Below are 19,197 nucleotides of genomic sequence, written 5' to 3' on the forward strand. Positions count from 1 at the left end.
TCTCCCTCCTCTCGACCTGGGGAACTCCTTCTCTTTCTTCGGAACTCAGCAAAGGTGTCACTTCAGGCAGTGAGGGGCCCCCGACCCAGCTGCCACCGTGCTCTGCTCACACTTCTCAGAGCACTTACTGAGAGGTTTTGGATGCTGTTGATTTGTCTGATGTCTCTAGACCCAGCTCCACAAGGATGAGGACACATCTCTTCCTGTTTTCTTTGAATTATTTAAAATTTCTAAAAATCCCACAAGTAATTCATGAATATGCGCATACTGTAAAAAAAAGAAAACAATACCCAAAATGTCCAAGCCCCAAGTCCCTCCCCAGAAAAATCTCACAGTTAATAGTTTTTTGAGTTTCTGTCTACATTGATTTAGTATCTTCTTACATAAATGAAATTAACCTATTATGCATTATTCTGTGGCTTCCTTTGTCACTTAATGATAGATTGTGTGGTAGGCAGAATGATGCCCCTTCTCCCAAAGATGTACATGTTTGAATCCCCCAGATCTATGAATATGTGAACTTTTATGGTAAAAGGGACTTTGCAGAAGTGATTAAGTTAAGAACCTTGAGACAAGAAGGTTATCCTGGGTCATCTGGGTGGTCTGCATGTAATTATAAGGGTCTGTATAACAGGGAGGCAGGAGGGTCAAAAGAAAGATAGATTTGAAGATGCTACACCGTTGGCTTTAAAGTGGAGGAAAAGGACCTAGACAAGGAAGGCAGGTGTCTTCTAGAAGCTGGAGAAGGCAAGGAAATGGATTCTTCTCTGGAGCCTCCAGAAGGAATGCAGCTCTGCAGAACCCTTGATTTTAGCCCAGTGGGATTTTTGACCTACAGAACTATAAGATAATACATGTGTGCTATCGTGAGCCAAAAAGTTTGTGGTCATTTGTTACAGCGGCAATGGGAAATTAAAGTGCTATGTGTACAGCTGAGATAAACAATAATATTTATGGGAGTAATTAGTACTTACTGAGTATGTGCTACATGCCAGATGCTGTTCTAGTGCTTGAGGTGCTGTATTAGTCGGCTAGGGCGGCTTGGGGGGCGCTTACACAAAGAAATGTATTTTCTCACAGTTCCGGAGGCTGGGAGTCCAAGTTCAGGGTGCTCACAGGGTTACTTTCCCTGAAGCCTCTCTCCTTGGCTGGCAGATGGCCGTCTTCCTGTCACCGTTTCACATGGTCTCTCTGTGTGCCTGTCTTTTTGTCTCCTCCTCTTTTTCAAGGATACAGTCAGATTGGATTAGGGCCCTACCCTAAGGGCCTCATTTTAACTTACTCACCGCTGTAAGGCTCTATCTCCAAATAAATTGAAATTCTGAGGGACTGGGGCTTAGGCTTCAACATCTGAATTTGTGAGGGACACAATTCCACCCATAACGTGTGGATGATCTCATTCACTTTCCACAGTAACCCAGTGAATTGGAACCATTATTATCCTAATTTGACAGAGAAGGGAACAGTCACAGAATGGCTAAGTTACTTGCCCAGATTTACCCAGCAAATCAGTGGCAAGGCCAGGCCTGGGAATTGCCTGTTCATATACTTTGCCCATTTTTCTATGAGGTGATTGTTCTTTTTGGTTTGCAGGTGCATGGGTGCTCAGTAAGCATTGACTGATTGAAGGAATGAGTAGGAGCAGCTCCCAGGACTCCTAGAAGAACATGGGCCAGGCTGGGCCAAGCCTGGGTGCCCCCATCCCCTAACTTCTCTATGTTGGCAGTACATGCCTCTAGGGAAAAAAACAAATACCAAGCAGGAGGTGGGTGTCCATAGACGATGGTGGGGGTGGGAAGGGGAAGGGATACTGCTTCTATTCATCAACTGAGCACAATCCTGGGAGACTTTCTAGAGGAGGGGGATGGTCTGGTGTCTCGTAACCCTCAGGGCACTGTGGCAGACAATTTTGTAGTTTGGGGTATCCCATGAATAGTCCTGGGATGCTAGTGCCAAATCTCTCCACCTGCAATTCCACATTCCAGATTCCAGGTACTCAGGTGTCCCAAGCTCTTCCTCAATGTGAAAGATCCAGGCCAGCTGCTAAGAAATGGCCCATGACTCAGCCAGCTATCTCCTGGACATAGGTAGCTGGCCAACACGCATGGCCAAGGTGGGGCTTATCTTGACCTGGCCTGATAGCTCATTTTGGTCACTGTGGCAAAGGGGACAGCTGCCATGGGCTTAAGCAGATCTGTGGCTAGCTGCCCAAATCAATGGGAATGCCCCAGTTACCTCTAGGGAGGGCAAATAACAATGGCCTCAACACACTCAGCCCTCAGAGCATGGAGCTCCAGAAGAACCTTCCCATGTCAGACCTTGCTGTGGTTTGGGGGCTACCATACTCACCCCCATCCCTGCTTCTTGACTCCTTCCCTCCATTCCATCCCAGTCTGTCACAGCAGGTAATAGAGACACTCAGCAAAAACTCTGTCTTGATCCAATATGGTGCTCATAGGTGAGAGTCTGAGGTGCAAATAGAATCTGAAATAATTCCCACTTTGTCACAGGCTCTTGGTATGAAGAAGTGTCAATATCACGTAGTCCATTCTTCCCACTTAGCATTCTAGGGGTTGAGTTTCCTATGTAACATTTTCAGGGCAGAATGGTTACTTAGTCTTCGTGTGAACTCCTCCAATGACGGGGACCTTACCACCTTACAGAGCAGCCAGTCACATCCCCAGGCAGTTCTCATGGCCTGAGAGTTCATCTTTTATGTGGTCCTTCCTTACACTGTGTTCCATCTGTTTCCTGATCCTTCTGTCCACGGTCCCCACAGAAGATGGCCATTCCTTGTTCCTCGTGGCTTTTCAGAGATTTGAAGGCAGGTACTGGGTCACTTCCTCTAAGAAAGAACATCACGGGGTTTAGCAGGAGGAAAATCCAATCCTTTCAAGCCTCAGGGAAGGTTTTCCCTGAGTTTCAGACCTGCTAGAGAGAACCTGCATCACTGTCCTTCTCTAGGGACCCGGGCATGGGCCCGGGGCAGCAGTAGGGTGGTTCTCTAGGCCCTTTGGACTGCAGACACATAGCAGACACATGCCCTTGCTAGCTGGGAGAGCCTCAGCCTATTGTCTGAGTCCCAGTGGAGTGTTTCTGGGTCCCTAGGGCCTGGAGAGAAGGACATGGTATCCTAGAAAGAGCACTGTTCTTGGAACTTGACCACCAGGCTCCCAGTCCCGAATCTTCCACTTCTGGGTTGGGATCCTTTAAGCAAGTTGCTTAAATTCTGAGCTTTTGTTTTGTCTTCTGTAAAATCGGAAAATATCTCATTGTGTTGCTCTGAGGATCAAAGGACATCACATCTAGAAAAATGCTTTGTCAACCAAAACACACTCTACAAACAATTAGCCAATTCAAGGGGTAGGTAAAAGGGCTTCCAGAACCTGGAGGTTCTTTGGTCTGGACCTTCCTAGTGGAGGAATGTCCGGAGCAGAGGTGGTTTTAAGAGGACTTCTGACTCCTCCTCAGTCCCTGTGGCTGGCCCTTGGCACCTCGAGGGGCTCTCTACTGAGGGCTCATGGCCCCCATTCCGCATGACCCCTGCGGAGCCTGTGCTCACATCTCCAGGGAGGACTCTGGCCCAAGTGCCTTAGCCCAGGCTTTGGAGACCTGGGGAGAGTGGGTAAGCCTCACAAAGTCAAGGTTTGGGGTTGGGACTGGGCAGGAGGTGCAACGCCGTGTCCCTCGGCTTGTAGTTGTCTCTCCACTCTTCTCAGAAGGCCCCAGGGCTGCCTGCCCAGAGCTGCACCTGCCCAGCCTCCGCCATCACTCCCTGCCTGGCCTTTAATTTAGACAGAGGTTAATTCTAATTCCCCATCTTGAATGGGTTTTATTGAGAGAAGCACTGGAGGGCCAGAGAGTCAGGGAACACAGCCTAATGACAGTGGAGGGATTATGAAGTGAGAGGATCTCCTTTAATCCAACCCCTTCATTGGACAGAGGAAGCCCGAGGAGGGGAAGGCTGCCCCAGGCGGGTAGTGGCTGGGTTGGGTTTTCTGTGTTTGTTGTGTTGGGGTTTCCTATGTCCCAGGCCAGGGCTCTCTCCTGGCAGCTTCCGAGGCTCCATGCAGACTCTGTGCCTCCAGCCTGTGGCCTTGTGACTCCATCCGGGCTCCCCGGCAGGGCTGAGTGTGTGACTGGGCAGAGATGGCTGCCGTCCTCCCCGCTCCCGCTGTCATGGGAGGGAGCATGAAGTCCAGGAGCCTCCACAAATAGCAGCATGTTGCCACTTGCCTAACCCCAATCCGGTTTATCCTGAGTTAGCAGAAGCACCCGGGAGATGTACTTCCCAGGCGGGGCTGGGCTGGGCAGCCCCGTCCTTCCTCATGCCACACTGTGTCCTGAGGGCGACCAGGCTGCAAACAAGCAGGGGTGGGGTGGGGGTGGGGGTGGGGGCATCTTGGAGGAAGGGGAGCCAGGTCTGGGTTATCTGGGGGGTGCAAGCTGAGGTGAGGCTGGGGGTGGGTAGTCAGCCTGTTTCAGGGGGCACATCCCTACCTCTAGGGGGCAGCACCTAACTCAGGGGGGCAGGAAGATGGACCCGCAGGGGCACCTGCGCAGGTGGGGCCACATCCTGGGCGGGCTAGGCTGCACCAAGGCGGCCACCTCTCTCTGCCTGCCCATCCTCTCTGCTTGGTCTCCCCAGCTATAAAGTAGGAACAAGTCCCATCCCTTACCTGCCTGGGGGGACATTGAGCAGGAGTGAGATAATGTCTGCAGGCTCAGCCCTCCACTGAGGAGGCAGCCTCTAAACACATGTCTATTTTTACTGCCTAGAGCTCTGCCTGGCTCCCTCTGGGGGCGCTTGCTGCTCCCTGGCCCCAAGGGAGATGGGAGCCTGGCCAGTGTGGAGGCCCCATGGGCCCATCCTAGGCATAGCTGAGCGAGCCCCTGAGCTCCAGCACCCAGCTCTCGGGCTGTGTTAACTCCTCACAGCCCATTGTTCTGTTCAGGGTTCAAGGAGGCACCGCCCGCTCCTGGCAGTCCGGTTCAACCGGGAGTCTGGGCGGCTGGGCGTGGCTGGGGCCTAATGAGCAGGGTGTGCCCCGAGGAGTTGTTAGGAGCTGGGTGACAGCTGTAGGCAGGTCCCCACCCACAGCCGGTGGGCGGGCTGGCTTGCACAACACTCACCTGTGTGAGGGGCACCCTTTGCCAAGTGCTTATTTTTTAAAAAACAAATACTCATCTTTGGTGGCAGGGATGGAGAATATTTCTAAATATTTAAAAGACATCACGCTAACACTTTTTAATCCCCAAATCTATTGTATTAGGAAAGGTGGGATGCAAGTTTGTAAGGTTTCCAGCCCATTACAGAGATGGTAGAGTGCCAAAACCGTAGCTGGGTTCTTGTCTCCCACAGCTTACCCCTTCCCTGGGATTTTCAAAAGCAAGGGGCTTCTGTGGTCCCCGGGGAATCATGGGCAGGCGGGCCTCACGCCTTGGCCATCCCCCACACCTCTGGCTCTCCGTGTGCAAACACAACCGTGGCTCAGCTGCCCTGTCCCGAGCGAGGGCTGCCTGGGGCTGCCAGGTTTCCCCGCTCAGGGCAAGTTCTCCCACAGCGCATGGACTTCTGGACCAAATCAGGCCTCCAAGGAACAGCCAGGTGGACTCAAGTTGCTGTCCGTTTGCCATTGAGCATCTTCAGGGGACACTTGGCTGCTTTCAAGATGCCGGTCTCCTGTGCCTTTCGGCGCATGGTTAGTTTGGTGGGCGCGTGGGAGTGGGTGCACGGAGAACCGCAGCTGAATTACCTCTGTGTGCACCTTGCCGTTTTGCCTTCCAGCTCCTGCTATTCCCTGGGAGGCCTCCAGTTTTGAAGTGGGCTTGGGGAATCAGAGGCCTTGGTGGGAAGGCTGCGGGGCAGACAAGGGCAGGCCGGCCTGCGGAGCTGTGGTGGGCAAAACGAGCTCTGGAATCTCAGGTGGATGCCGCTGGGTCTAGCAGCCCAGGGTGAGAATCTGGAACCCCCAGACTTCTGTGGGGCACGGGGTGCAGCCCAGAAGCAAGGTTGTTCCCCTGGACTCTCTTTGCCGTATCACAAGCACCCAGGCCCCAGCGGGCGCACCTGCTGAAATTTCCTTCATCAAACAGCTTTGTAGCTCACTGTGGAGGGCTCTGAGGGGCCGAGATCAAACCTTCCTTGGCGGAGCTCTTGTCAGCACGACTTCCCAGCTGGCTCCAGCCCAGATCTCTCTTCGGAGCCCCAGACCCTGCTGAGCTGCCCCCCTGACACCGGGCAGCGGCTGGACACCATCGCCCCGGCTGAAAATGCCTGTGGCATAAAATGCTACCTCTCCCCTGTCCCCCACCACCCCTTCCTCAGTCCCTGTACTCCAGACCTAATGGCTCCCTCAGGCTCTAGGACATTTTAAGCGCATCCTTCCATCTCTCTGTGCAATGCACTGTATTTGCTGTTCTTACCTCTATTTTTCACATTTATTTCAAAAAGATGAAAATCCCACCTTCCCTCTTCTGGGGAGCACTCTTCAGCCAAGCCCTGGAAATCTGTCTCTGTGGAGGGAGTTTCCATCTCCAGCAAGGAAAGGGGGTTGTCTGAAGGACCAGGCGGGTAATTGTTAGGGCAGGTGACAGCCATAACTGGAGGGGTCAGAATAGAAAATCTAGAAGTATCTTCAGTCTTACTTGTAAGACTGCCTTCAGTGCAGTGAGGGGGGCAGAGACTATGTCTAATTTAGTTGGAGAACTTGGGCAGGTCCACTCCCCGTTCTGAGCCTCAGTTTCCCCATCTCCAAAATGGGAATGATGAGTACCCCCTCCCAGGGTATTGAGGACCAGATGATATAACCATTGCGAAAGCTTTAACACACACGTGGCGTGTGGCATGCCAACCCTCTTTCCCTCTCCCACCAGGCAGCTGTCCACTCCAAGTGCCCCCAAAGCATGTACTCGCCCCCGGGGCACTCAGGACCGAGGAGGAGGTGGGGGCCCCGTAAGCAGGGGTGGTGGGGACTATAAAAACGGGGATTTAACAAATTGTCCGGCGCCGTGGCCCTCATACTTGCCTCCTAATTAGTTCAAGCAAGTTAATGAACGGCATGATTCATGACTCGCTGCTTCTCAAGGGTGCCCTTGCTGTTTGCCTTCCTCCCATCGGGGCCCCACAGCTGCTCCACCCCCATTCCACCGACTGCATCACTCCGCAGCCACACAGCGGGACTGGACGTCAGCCACGTGTGGGGGAGCGGCTCTCCTCAGCCCCCTGGGGCCCTCAGCCCTGCCTCAGGCTGGTTCCCGAGCAGGCAGAGCCAGAGGCTAGTCCCAGCCAGTGCTGAGGAACTCCGTGTAGAAAGCCCTGAGCTAGTTCCTGCACTACACACTTCTTTTTTTTTTTTTTAAACAGATGATAGACTTGGCCTAGACCACGTAGGGTATAATCTGTGGAGTCCAGGCTAGTGGGCTGAGGCCTCCCAGTGCAGGCGCTCATCATGCCCCTCACCTTCTTCCTTCCTTGGGCCCCTCCACACCTGACGCAGCCCTGAGGCAGGGCCTTCTCTTGGTATGAGCAAACCTCTAGGGTTCTGGCTAGGCTTGCGGGGCCCCGTTCTCAGAAAATGGGTTCATGGGAGACACCTCCTGAACCTCCCAGCTCCATCTCTCTCTGTCCCCAAGGTGGGCAGAGACTGAAATTAAAAGGGTCCACAATGTTCCTCAGCCGCAGAGCCAGGCCGCCCTACAGAGAGCCTTCGTGTCCACGGTGGTGCTCACTCACTTCTCCATCCCACCGGCACCACCTCCCATGCCTGCCACCATGACACCGGGCTGGGGCGGGAGGAGAAGAGTCACGCTGAGTGCACAGGTGTTGCTGTGATGGAAGTAGAGAGCAAGGTCACAACCTCTGGAAAATTCAAGACCCCCTCCCCCAACCCCACGTTCTCCTGAATGTCTGCAAAGTGAGCAGGATGCTGGGCATTGTGGCCAGACTTGCAGAACGACCTCGTCCTCTGCCTGGGACAGAGGGGAGGATGGGCTGGACCCAGTATCCTTGTCGGGGACGATGGCAAGTATGTCACATGGCAAACATGGATCCCAGTGCTACAGGGCTCGGGGTCCCCACAGGCCAGCCCCATCACTGAGCAGGCCTGCAGGCCCCAGAGGGTGGGATGTGGGAGGAGCCCAGTCACCTTGGCCAACACTCCTTGACTGTGTGAGGTGGTGTCTGGGCGCAGGGAGTGGGGAGGGACTGGGGTGCGAGTGGGGGAGGGAAAGGGTGGAAAAGATCCAATACAGAGGTACACAAGAAACCAGCCTCTTTAGGATGAAATTTATCAGGAAGTCCTCCTGGAACTTCTTTCCCCCAGTAGTACAAGCTGTACCAGCATCTGAAAAGTTCCCTTCAAAACTCATCATGGTGCAACCTAGAAAGCCAGCACACTGCTGAGGGACACTACCCGCCAACACTCAGACAGCCGGGGAGTGGGGGCCCCGAGAGCAGGATCACAGCAATACTTGTGTGTTTTATTTCCTGTTGTACTGTACTGGGGCCAAATATAACCTACAATTTACCTTGCCTCTTCTGTTTCAAGAGACCACATAAATGTTACACGAAGAAATTAGGCTGTTGGTGTTCGAATCTTCGCGAATAAGGTTTGTTAGGTTGTTTGTGGTAGCATAAATGGTTTGTTTTTATAGTAAAATACACGTAACATAAAATTTGCCTTATTAACCATTTTTAAATGTACAGTTCAGCAGTGTAAGTATATTCACATTGTTGTACAACCGATCTCCATAATTTTTCATTTTGCAAAACTGAAACTCCATACCCATTAAGCACAACTCCTCACTTCCCCTCTCCCCAGCCCATGGCAACTGTTTTTTGTTTTTTATTGAGGTATATTCTATATACAGTGAGATGCATAGATCTTAAGTGTAAAATCTAATGAGTTTTGACAGATGCATACACCTGTGTAACCATATCTCCAATCAAGATACAGCATATTCCTGTCACCCACAAAGTTGCCGTATTTCCCTTTTTTTATTCTTCGGTCTTAACTATAATCATAGTCACCATGTGATGATGATTTCCCGAACATTAGATCCCCAGAACTTTTCTGTCAGTCTCCCCACCCCCATCCCAAGGCAACCAATGTTCTGATTTCTATCATCATGAATTGGTTTTGCCTGTTCTAGATCTTCATAAAAATGGATTCATCCTATATGTACTCCTTTGTGCTTCTCTTTCTTTCAACATATTGAGATTCAGCCATGTAGCATCCAGTAATAGTTTAATTCATTTCCATTGCTGAGTATTATTCCATTATATGAAGATAACATAATTTGTTTATGTACCCATCTACAGATGGACATTTGGGTTGTTTCTAGTTTTTCTGCTATTATGAATAAACCTGCGGGGAACATTTTTGGACGATTTTTCTTGTGAATATGTGTTTTCATGTTTCTTGGATAGTTAGGAATGGAATTGGTAAATAATAAGGTAGGTGTATACTTCACTTTATAAGAAACTGCTGAACAGTTTTCCAAAATGTTGTACCATTTTATGCTCCCACCAACAATGATTGAGTTCCAGTTGCTCCATGTCCTCACCAGCATTTGGTATTGTTGCTCTTTTTTAAGTTTAGTCATTCCAGTGGGTGTGAAATGTTATTGCACATTTCCTAACACAAAGATGTTGAGCAATTTTCATTTGGTTATTGCCCACTCATAATCTTTTGTGACATGTCTGGTCAAGTCTTTTGCTCTCTTTCAATTTTTTTTTTGTCTTTTTGTTATTGATTTATTGGTATTCTTTATATATTCTGGATACCAGAATTTTGTCAATATTTCTTTGCAGACTGGCTTGTCTGTTTTTTTGTTGTTTTTTTTTTGGTGAAAAAATTTATATTTAGATTTAGCCAGCTGGACTCAGTTTAGATGATTCCAATTTTGTTGGCAACATCCAAAGCATCATAGTCAGGAGCCAGTCGAACATATGCCTTCTTCTTTCCATCAGGCCTGATCCAGGTGTTGACCTTAGCCACGTCAATGTCGTAGAGCTTCTTCACAGCCTGTTTGATCTGGTGCTTATTGGCCTTGGCATCCACAATGAACACAAGTGTGTTGTTGTCTTCTATTTTCTTCATGGCTGACTCAGCGGTCAGGGGGAACTTGATGATGGCATAGTGATCAAACTTGTTTCTCCTGGGGGCGCTCTTTCGAGGATATTTGGGCTGCCTCCGCAGACGCAGTGTCTTGGGTTGTCAGAATGTAGGTGACATGTGGATCTTATTTTTTTTGTGACTGTGGACGCCTTTCAGCACCGCTTTCTTGGCCTTCAAAGCCTTTGCTTTGGCTTCGGCTTTGGGAGGGGCAGGGGCTTCCTTCTTAGCCTTTGGCACCATCTTCGTAAAAGGCTGGCTTCTCTGTTTTTTTAACAGTGTCTTTTGATTTTAAAAAAATTTTTTGATGAAGTTCAATGTATCAGTTTTTTTAATAGTTTGTGATTTTGTGACCTGTTCAAGAAAACTTTGCCTTCTGCGAGGTCATGAAAAATTTATCCTCTGTTCCCTTTTAGAAGCTATATAGTTTTAGGTTGTGTGTTTAGGTCTGTAATCCACTTCAAAATAATTTTTGAGTATGTTGAGAGTTAAGGGTCAATGCTCATTTTTAAATATATGAACATCCAGTTGTTTTGGCATCATGTAAAATTAAAAAGACTTTCTTTTCCCCATCAAATGACCTTGATGTCTTTGTTGATAATCAGTTGACCACATGTGTGTGGGTCTATTCCTGGACTCTTCCTTGATCCCATTGTCCATTCTTACGCCAATACGGCACGATCTTGCTTACTGTAGCCTTACTGCAAGCCGGAAATCAGGTAGTGAAAATCCTCTATGAGGTAGCAAGTATTTGAAATACCAACCCAGGGTGCCTGGGTGGCTCCGTCAGTTAAGCGTCTGCCTTTGGCTCAGGTCATGATCCCAGGGGCCTGGGATCAAGTCCCACATCGGCTCCCTGCTCGGGGGAAGCCTGCTTCTCCCTCTCCCACTCCCTCTGCTTGTGTTCCTGCTCTCTCTCTCTCTCTGTCAAATAAATAAATAAGATCTTTAAAAAAAAAATGAAATACCAACCCGTTCCCTCCAGTATTTATGCTTTGTTCTTTACACCACTCAAGCAATCATTTGCTGATTGCCAAAGGCACATGAGTGTAATCCCAAGATGCAGAGCAGGAAAAAAAGGGAGGGGGGGGCTTTCTGGCTTTGGTTTTGAAAACCTAAGTCCTTAGGGGAATAGAGACATAAAGTTTGGGGAAAACAGCATGCTAGAGAGCACCACCCCTTCCTTCCCGCCCTCTAATTCCAGTTAACAGCACTTCTAAAACCAGAGAAAAATCCCCTAGGCAGTGTAGAAGGAATTAGAGCAACTACGCACTCCTAAATCTGGGGTCAGGATCTCAGGAGCCATGGAGACCTCAGGGAGGCATGGGGTAGCAGAGCCCCCCCCCCCCATCTCTGATGGCCCAGGAGCAGCAGAATGAATGCTGGGCCCTCCCTGTGGCCTAAAGCTGCAGGTGAAACAATGGCCGTCCCAGCAGAGGCTTGGCCAGGTGGCCTTGAGGAAAGTCACCCGAGTGCCTTGGCTCTCTGTAAACCTCCAGAAAATCAGTCATGATGCTAAGGAGGAGGGGTCCTGAATCGACTGTGATTAATGTTCTGCCACTCTGGCGGCAAAGGTGTCTCAGCTGAGTTACGGGAAAAGAAAGAAATCTCTCTTAAACGTCTCTGAGTTTACTGCTGAAGACGTATTTTGGCTTTATATATGGATCTTCTAACAAACTACATTTAAATGACTAAGTCTAATGATGGGGCACCTGGGTGGCTCAGTGGGTGAAGCGTCCAGACTCTTGATTTCGGCTCAGGTCATGATCTCAGGGTCCTGAGATCGAGCCCTGCCCCACCCTGAGGCCGGCCCGATCTCTGCACTCAGCACGGAGTCTGCTTGAGATTCTCTCTCCCTCCCCCCCTGCCCCTCCACCCAGCTCTCTCTCTAAATAAATACAATCTTTTAAAAAATAAATAAATGACTAAGTCTAATGTTAATAAAGAGTGGGGAGGGGGTTGGGTAGAGGACCCATCCTTTCTAATGGAGAAGACTGCCTGGGAGGGATCGGGGCAGGGTGTGACCAGTCGGGCAGCGTGCCTCACTTGTGTTCCAGCCCCAGCATTTAGGATCTCAGACTTCATCAAACAAGTCATCCTCACCATATGTGCTCCAGAGTTATCCACCAAGGCCACCATATGTCCTGAAACACCTTAATGAAGTCCTTACATTTAAGGCATGGCTCTTGTCTTGAGCATTTCAAAGGACATCATGGTGGGTCCCCAGCAACACCTCAGTATCCTCATGGAGCAAAGCCCAGGGGTGAGGCCTGTTCCCCACACAGGAGTGACTGTCTGGGGGGCGGAGGCTCAGAGTGAGGACACTGTCTTGTCCTGGTTGCAGAGGACACTGAGGTGGGGCTGCCTCAGGCTTCTGCGTCCCTGCATTACTCTGCGTGCCATCGTGTCCTGACCACGCCCACATGGGGTATGGGGAACTGGATGCTTCGGCCCTATTTATTAAGTGCCAGGACAGTCCAGTTTGTGTGCTGTCGTGCTTATATTAGCACGTTCAACCTGCACCTGAACGCCGAGAACGTAAAAATAGGCATTTCGATCTTTTTTTTTTTTTTAAGATTTTATTTATTTATTTGTTTGAGAGAGAATGAGAGAGAGAGAGCACAAGAGGGGGGAAGGTCAGAGGGAGAAGCAGACTCTCCTCCAAGCAGGGAGCCCGATGCGGGACTCGACCCCGGGACTCCAGGATCATGACCTGAGCCGAAGGCAGCCGCCCAACCAACTGAGCCACCCAGGTGCCCCAAAACAGGCATTTCAAAATGCATTGAATAGATACACGCCTTTGCTGTGATCCCATTTCTGCCAAGTGCTCAGAAATGGGACACATGGGAAATGGAAAACAGACCAAAAATATTTGCTTGTCTGGCACCACAGATTAGGGTGTACAGGAGAGTGTAAACACACACACCCTCCGCACACACGCACCCTGCAGGTCGGGCCCTGGATTGGGGCCCTTTCAAAGCTGTCGAGGCTGGGCTGCCAAGTTCAGGGTTGCCCTGAGCCATGCTGTGCTGGGGCGAGGCCAGGGGTGCTCGGGTGAGAGAAACACAAGTGTCCTGGAGCTCCGTGAGAGCCCCTGCCCCCACTGTCCAGGCCCCCCAGAGAGGCGCTGGGGCAGTTCCCGTCACCCCCCCCCCCAGCTGACAAGGCCATCATCACTTGGGGGTTGGAATAGGGGGGAATGGTCAGAGGACTTCTAGCTCATTGCTAAGTAAAGCTTAGCTCCTCTCTAGGGTCCCACGCCCCCCTTCCCCCAGAGCAGACTCTTAGCACATGTCCGAGGGGCCTGGCTCTAAGGAGCATTGAACTCACTCACCCTGCCCACAGTTGGCCATGACGTGTGCCGCCTCTTACTCACCCCGAAGTCATCAGTCATGTTTCCAGGAGTGTGAGTAATTCGGGGGGGGGGGGGGGGGGGGAGGGCTCCTAGGTGGGGGCGGGAGATGTCTGAGAGGCAATGGGGCCCAGATGAGCCCTCATCACTCTTACTCCAAATCTGGGAAGGCTCCTCTTTTTGAGGAGGGATGCATCCTTAATCTGCTTTCATGTGGGGGGAGGCTACGTGTGTGTAAATGCTGGAGGTTTAAGGAAACTAGAAACCAGAGTGACAGGGACTTCCCCTTTTAGCCCCAAGCAGCTGAGAAAGTGTGGTGGTAGCCCAGAGGAGGGATGCTGGTACGGTGGCTCTGGGACTTACTAATCATCTACGAACTCACATTTGTCTGATGTGTTGTTTCATGTGTCCCTATGAGGGCCTTGAAGCTCAGAGAGGTCAGGTGAGCGCTAATGTCCCAGCCCTGGGAAGTATCAGGGATGGGGGTAGAACCCAGACGCCTTGACTAGTCCAGAACTACACCTCTGGACGGGGAGGGCTTCCTGTGACCAGAGGGCTTTGCCAGCCTTTGGACTTGTTTTTTTCTGCAACATCTGCTTTCCACAGCTGTGCTTAGCCTGGCCCGGACAGTTGTCCTCCGGCTTTCTCACAGCCCGCTCTCACAGAGGTGCCGGCAGTGGGTGTTCCTGGGGAGGTTCAATCCCGGACCATTTTGCCCTCCTCTAGCTCTGAGGCTTGGCTGCCTTAGGTGGGCGATGTATTCCAAGGGAGTGATGGGGGTCAGGCACCCCGGGCCTGAGTTTCTTCCATCTCCTGGCGCACACCCCTGGCCAGAGAATGCTTGTAACACGGACTTCATGCCCTGGAAGAAGAAACCCTGCAGAGAACACACCTGGAAAAGAAGCTTCCATTTCGTGAGCACCTACTATGCTCCTGGACATGGTGCTCTGTTTTCACACGAATGACATTTTAGGTTCTTCACAAAAATTCCTCCTGAGGCAGGTAGTATTATCCTCACTACACAAACAAGGAAACAGAGATCTCAGAGGTGGTATAACTGGGGCAACATCACCCAACTTGTGAGTGAAGGAAGCAAACTTTGAATCCAGATCCGGACAGCTCAGTGCTCAGTGCACTGAATCATCCTGCCTTCAGTAAGCCTACAACAGCCTGGGGATTACATCCTAAACCACCTCACCTCGGATGCTAACCTCAGACAGAGATCAAAGGGACACTGTCATGGGAGGATGACTTTTTGAGATCAGAGCCTCTTATCAGCTGAATTGTGTTCCCCTTCCCCCAATTCATATGCTGAAGTCCTAATGTGACTGAATTTGGAGATAGGGTCTTTAAAGCAGTAATTAAGTTGAAACGAGGTCATAGGGGCCCCAATCCAGTGGGACCGGTGTCCTTACAAGGAGAGGAGATGAGGGCACAGACGCACACCTAGGGAAGACCACGAGAAGACACAGGGAGAAGGCAGCCACCTGCAGGCCTTCAAAAAACGAATAAACAAAAAAACCCAACCCTGCAGACCCCTTGATCTTGGACGTCTCTCCCCAGAACTGTGAGAAAATAAATATCCGTGTTTAAGCCATCCAGCCTGTTATGGAAGCCCTTCAAATGAATTCAGAGTCCCCTTTTAAAAAATCGCCGTTGGAGTCCTAGCTGCTGCACACAGTAGGCACCGAATCCGTGTGCGTCGATGGGCTGAAGGAAGGAAATTCCATGAACGCCGAGCCTCTCCAATAGGCAGAGAGAATTCAAATTTTGATTTTCGTAACCAGCCTCTGTCCTCCTGTCGAAACTTCCTGTTTCTGAGGAACAGAGATTTTTACAGATCCCAGAGGACATCCAGTAAACCCAACAGCTATTACCAAATAATTCTGGTTTTGATGAGCTCAGCGGGTATGAATCAGAAGCAGGCAGAGTGGCGTTTCCTTTGAAATATACCCAAGGTTAAACGTTAGAGGGGGAAGCAAAAATATATTTGGGGATTTATTGCCGGCGAGGAAATAATTGGCAATGTTGGCACCTTGGGCCAGGTGGAAATGGTCTTTCCTTCCTTCTGTGCAAGCAGGAACTGCCGTGGGTCTGAACGAGGGGGACACTGCTATTGCTCACACAGAAGCCATCTCCTGGTATCCAGGGGCCCATCCTCATGGTTCTCGCCCGGGGCTCCTATTTGTACAAGAGAATTCCAGGGGGGAGGGTCATCTTGGTGGGCTGTGGCCTACAAGGAGGACCTGGCTTCAATTCCCTCCGGAGGGAGCCCCAGGAGCTTCACCCAGATTATGGGGGTTGGAGGCAGGGAGACAGCACACAGCTAGGAGCTGCCCAGCCCTTGACTCAGGAAGCCGGGGCTGCTGGACCTGCAGTGGGATCAGAGAGGGCATGGCTGAGCGGACCCAGGCTGGGTGGGCCCCACTTCACAGTGAAGCCTGCCCGTTTTCAGGGGCACCCTGTGCCACTGGCTATGGCCGAGGAGGAGCTGCTAAATAGCGTGGAAGGTGAGCTCGAGCGGGAGGCCCTTAGGAGGCCTCGTGCTGGCTGGCTTTGGCAGCTCAGAGGGCCCTGGCTTCTGCTTCTGGCTCTGCTGCTTTCCCTCCGTCCGCTGGGGGCCGTTGGGTCGACCTCTGCGGGTCGCTGGAGGGTGATGTGAGTGATGTGTGCGCCTCCAGCCCCGGCCAGAACCCTCTAGAGCTCTGTCACTCAACCCCGTCCTGTCTCTTGAGCAAACCCGGCATCGGTCTATCAGCCACTTGCTTAACCCCATGAAGAGTCTCCTCTCCCAAGGGGGGATCTGACCACACTGTCCCGGGCTTTCCCCTCCAGGGGGCCTCACCGCCTGTAAGTAGCCTCTGAGCTCCTTTAGGACCTGCCACCCTTACCTTCTCAAGCTCCTTTCTCCCCACCTCTCCCTCACTCTCTCAGGAACTACATACAGTTCCCCAAACCTCCCCTCCCACCCTCCGTGCCTTCAAGCACGGATCTCCTTCCTCTGCCTGAAACTCCCTACCCCTTCCTCCTTCCCCTCCCTCTGTCTGGCTCCTGCCTACTCTCCTCCCACGAGAACTTATCCCGGACGTCCCTTCCCCCCCCCCCCCTTCCCCCCCCCGGCCCCTTCCCCCGGGCCCCCCCCTCTAAAGGGGGCTTCCCCCCCCCCCACCCCACTCCATCCCCTGCACACCTACACTCTGCAGGGGAACTTCCCTCCCTGCCGGCTCTCTCCCTCCCTGCTGCCTAGTCCAGGGTCTGGGACATAATAACAGCTCAATAAACATGTGTTGACAGAATTAATGAGTTACTCAATGAATGACTTCTGGATACAGGGGCCAGGCTCATAACTGAGTCACAGGGCCCCAGTCACCATGCTTTGCCCCCACCCACTGACCTGGGTGAAACCCTGCCCGTGATGACATCACTAGCTACCCTCAATTCTCAGAATCACCCATGCCTTCTTCTTCTCCTTTCGCTCCTGTCAGCTTCGCAGCTCCTCCCCCTCCTTCCTTTTCTTCCTTCTCTGGGGGTGGCACATCTAAATAAGGCAGCACTCCCCCAGGACCTGTGTATTGTCATGATTTTCACCCAGTTATGACTCCTGGGCAATGGTGAGGTAGAATCCCGAGCTCTGTCCCCAGATGAAAGGTGCAACAGGTGCAGCTCCTGTGGGGCACCTAGGGTTGGACAGACACAGAGACCGTTGTAGACGAGGGACTGTCGTGCTCTCCAGTAACGGAGGGGGGCCTGCGAGGACACAGGTGGGGGAAGGGGGCAGATGTTTCGCATGGGGTGTGGAACCTGGCAGAAGGTTTTGGCCACATACCAAGGCATCTCTGGTCCTGGCATGGGTGTGGAGGGGGCACCACCCTCGCCCACACGCTCATGCCTGGCTGCCTACCATCCCTTGGGGAGGGCAATCACCCTCCTCCAACCCAACGCAGACGATCAGGCAGGAGCCCAAAGGGGACTGCTCCAGCCACGAGCCCTGGCCAACTGCCTCTTCCATTTCCTTTTGCCCCTCCTTTCCTTTTTCCTAAGACTCCCCCCATTCCCCCGTTTCATGAACTGTCGGGTTGTGTTTTGGCATAAGTAAGGAGGGGCTGGCCATTCAGAGTATGCCTCTGTATCACTGCTATTCTCCCGTCACGTACTTTTCCATGAGAATGAAAAAATAAATTAGGACTCTGTTTCTGGAAAATTGATGTTTATAGGATCATAGAACAGATGGGATATTTGTAACTCTTTTTTAAAAAATACCACAAATATTTGAATAGAAGGCAGCTTCTGAGGCTGGAGAAAAATAATATTATGACGAATAAAAAGACCACTACCTCATGTATCAGGTGGAAAATGTATGGCAAGAATTGACCCCAAGAGGTTGGTTTATAAATAAGTAAAACTAAATAAACCCAAAAAGGGTAGATAAATCAAAGTATGCTTCTTTGTAGGTTCTTTTTTAAAAAAAGATTTTATTTATTTGTTTATTTATTTACTTATTTATTTATTGAGAGAGAGAGAGGGTGCACGCACCAGTGGGGGGAGGGGCAGAGGGAGAGAAAGAATCTCAAGCAGACTCCCCGCTGAGCACAGAGCCCAATATGGGGCTCAATCCCGCAACCCTGAGATCATGACCTGAGCCGAAACCAAGAGTTGGACACGCAACCAACTGAGCCACCCAGGCGCCCCGTTTCTTGCTAGGTTCTTAAGGGGCAGGGGGACACTGGTTGGCCACACAGCAGCACCCCCAGCCCCTCCTTCTCACACTGCATCCCTGTGCCTCCTTGGAGGGAAGCCCTGGAGGGGAGGGGCTGGGTACATCATCCTCTCCCAGTCCCCAGTGCCTGGCACAGGATCTGCCGCAGTAAGTTGGGTGATCATATAATTTATCAACCAAACTGGGACACTTCAAGAGTGAAAGGAGGAGGTTAATAATTATGTCAGGACAACAGTTGTAATTTGGGAATAATGAATAAATGAATGAATGAATGAATGAATCTTTAAAAGGTTGAAACTGTTGGCACTGAGGCATCCATGGCTGCCTACATCCATGGATGGTCACTGTCTCATAGAAGATTCCACTGTGCGGACAGTGTGGACCACAGTGCATGTTCAAGCCCGTCTCTGTCTTTCTCCTGCAGGCAAGAACTCCCACAACAGAGGAGGCTGAGCTGGGGCTGAAGGGCCATGCTGGTGCTGCTTGGAGTCTCCTCCACTGGGAGCATAGCTCGCCTGGGCGCCGGGCGCTGAGCTGTGCGCTTTCTGTTCTTTATTGCCTTGAAACGTCACACTGGCCTTAAGAAATGGATACTCTTACTACCTTTTGCAGGTGAGTCACCTGAGGCTTAGAGAAGTTAAATGACGTGCCCAGCATCACACACCTACCAATGTCAGACCTGCAACCAGGCCCAAGTCTGTTGGACACCCAAGCACTTTTAATAGTCCACGGCTGGAGAGCAGTCATCCGGGCCGGGGCCAGGGTTTTGTCTAAATGAGAAGAGTGTGCCCCGCCGGAGGCCAATCCTGTGTCTGATTGCAATCGCAGGGCAGAGTGCTGCATGGGGGCAGTGGCCAGGCCAGGATGGTGAAAAGTAGGCTCTTTGTGGGTCGCAAGCCTTCTGGCCCCTCCGGGGACACCGAGGCCTGAGCGTTGTGCTTGAGTTCTCAAGGCTAGTGTGGGTAGGTCAAGGAGGAGAAGGCAGGCCCCCACCCCTAACCAAGTGCCCT

At 51.4% G+C, this 19,197-nt stretch overlaps 1 long non-coding RNA gene and 1 pseudogene across 1 annotated transcript; one reads left to right on the forward strand and one right to left on the reverse strand.

Annotated features, from left to right (window-relative positions):
- Window positions 1-1,277: 1,277 nt before the first annotated feature.
- LOC141373563 (uncharacterized) lies at window positions 1,278-18,795 on the forward strand. The gene is made up of 3 exons (XR_012379676.1): window positions 1,278-1,765; window positions 7,679-8,027; window positions 18,612-18,795. It is a non-coding gene; the product is annotated as an uncharacterized lncRNA (long non-coding RNA).
- Window positions 9,845-10,367, reverse strand: LOC112820890 (large ribosomal subunit protein uL23 pseudogene; annotated as a pseudogene).
- Window positions 18,796-19,197: the final 402 nt, after the last annotated feature.

The sequence above is a fragment of the Callorhinus ursinus genome, unplaced genomic scaffold (genome assembly GCF_003265705.2).
Source record: "Callorhinus ursinus isolate GAN/ISIS: 27379988/994484 unplaced genomic scaffold, GSC_fseal_2.0 scaffold10, whole genome shotgun sequence".
Classification (NCBI taxonomy): Eukaryota; Metazoa; Chordata; class Mammalia; order Carnivora; family Otariidae; genus Callorhinus; species Callorhinus ursinus.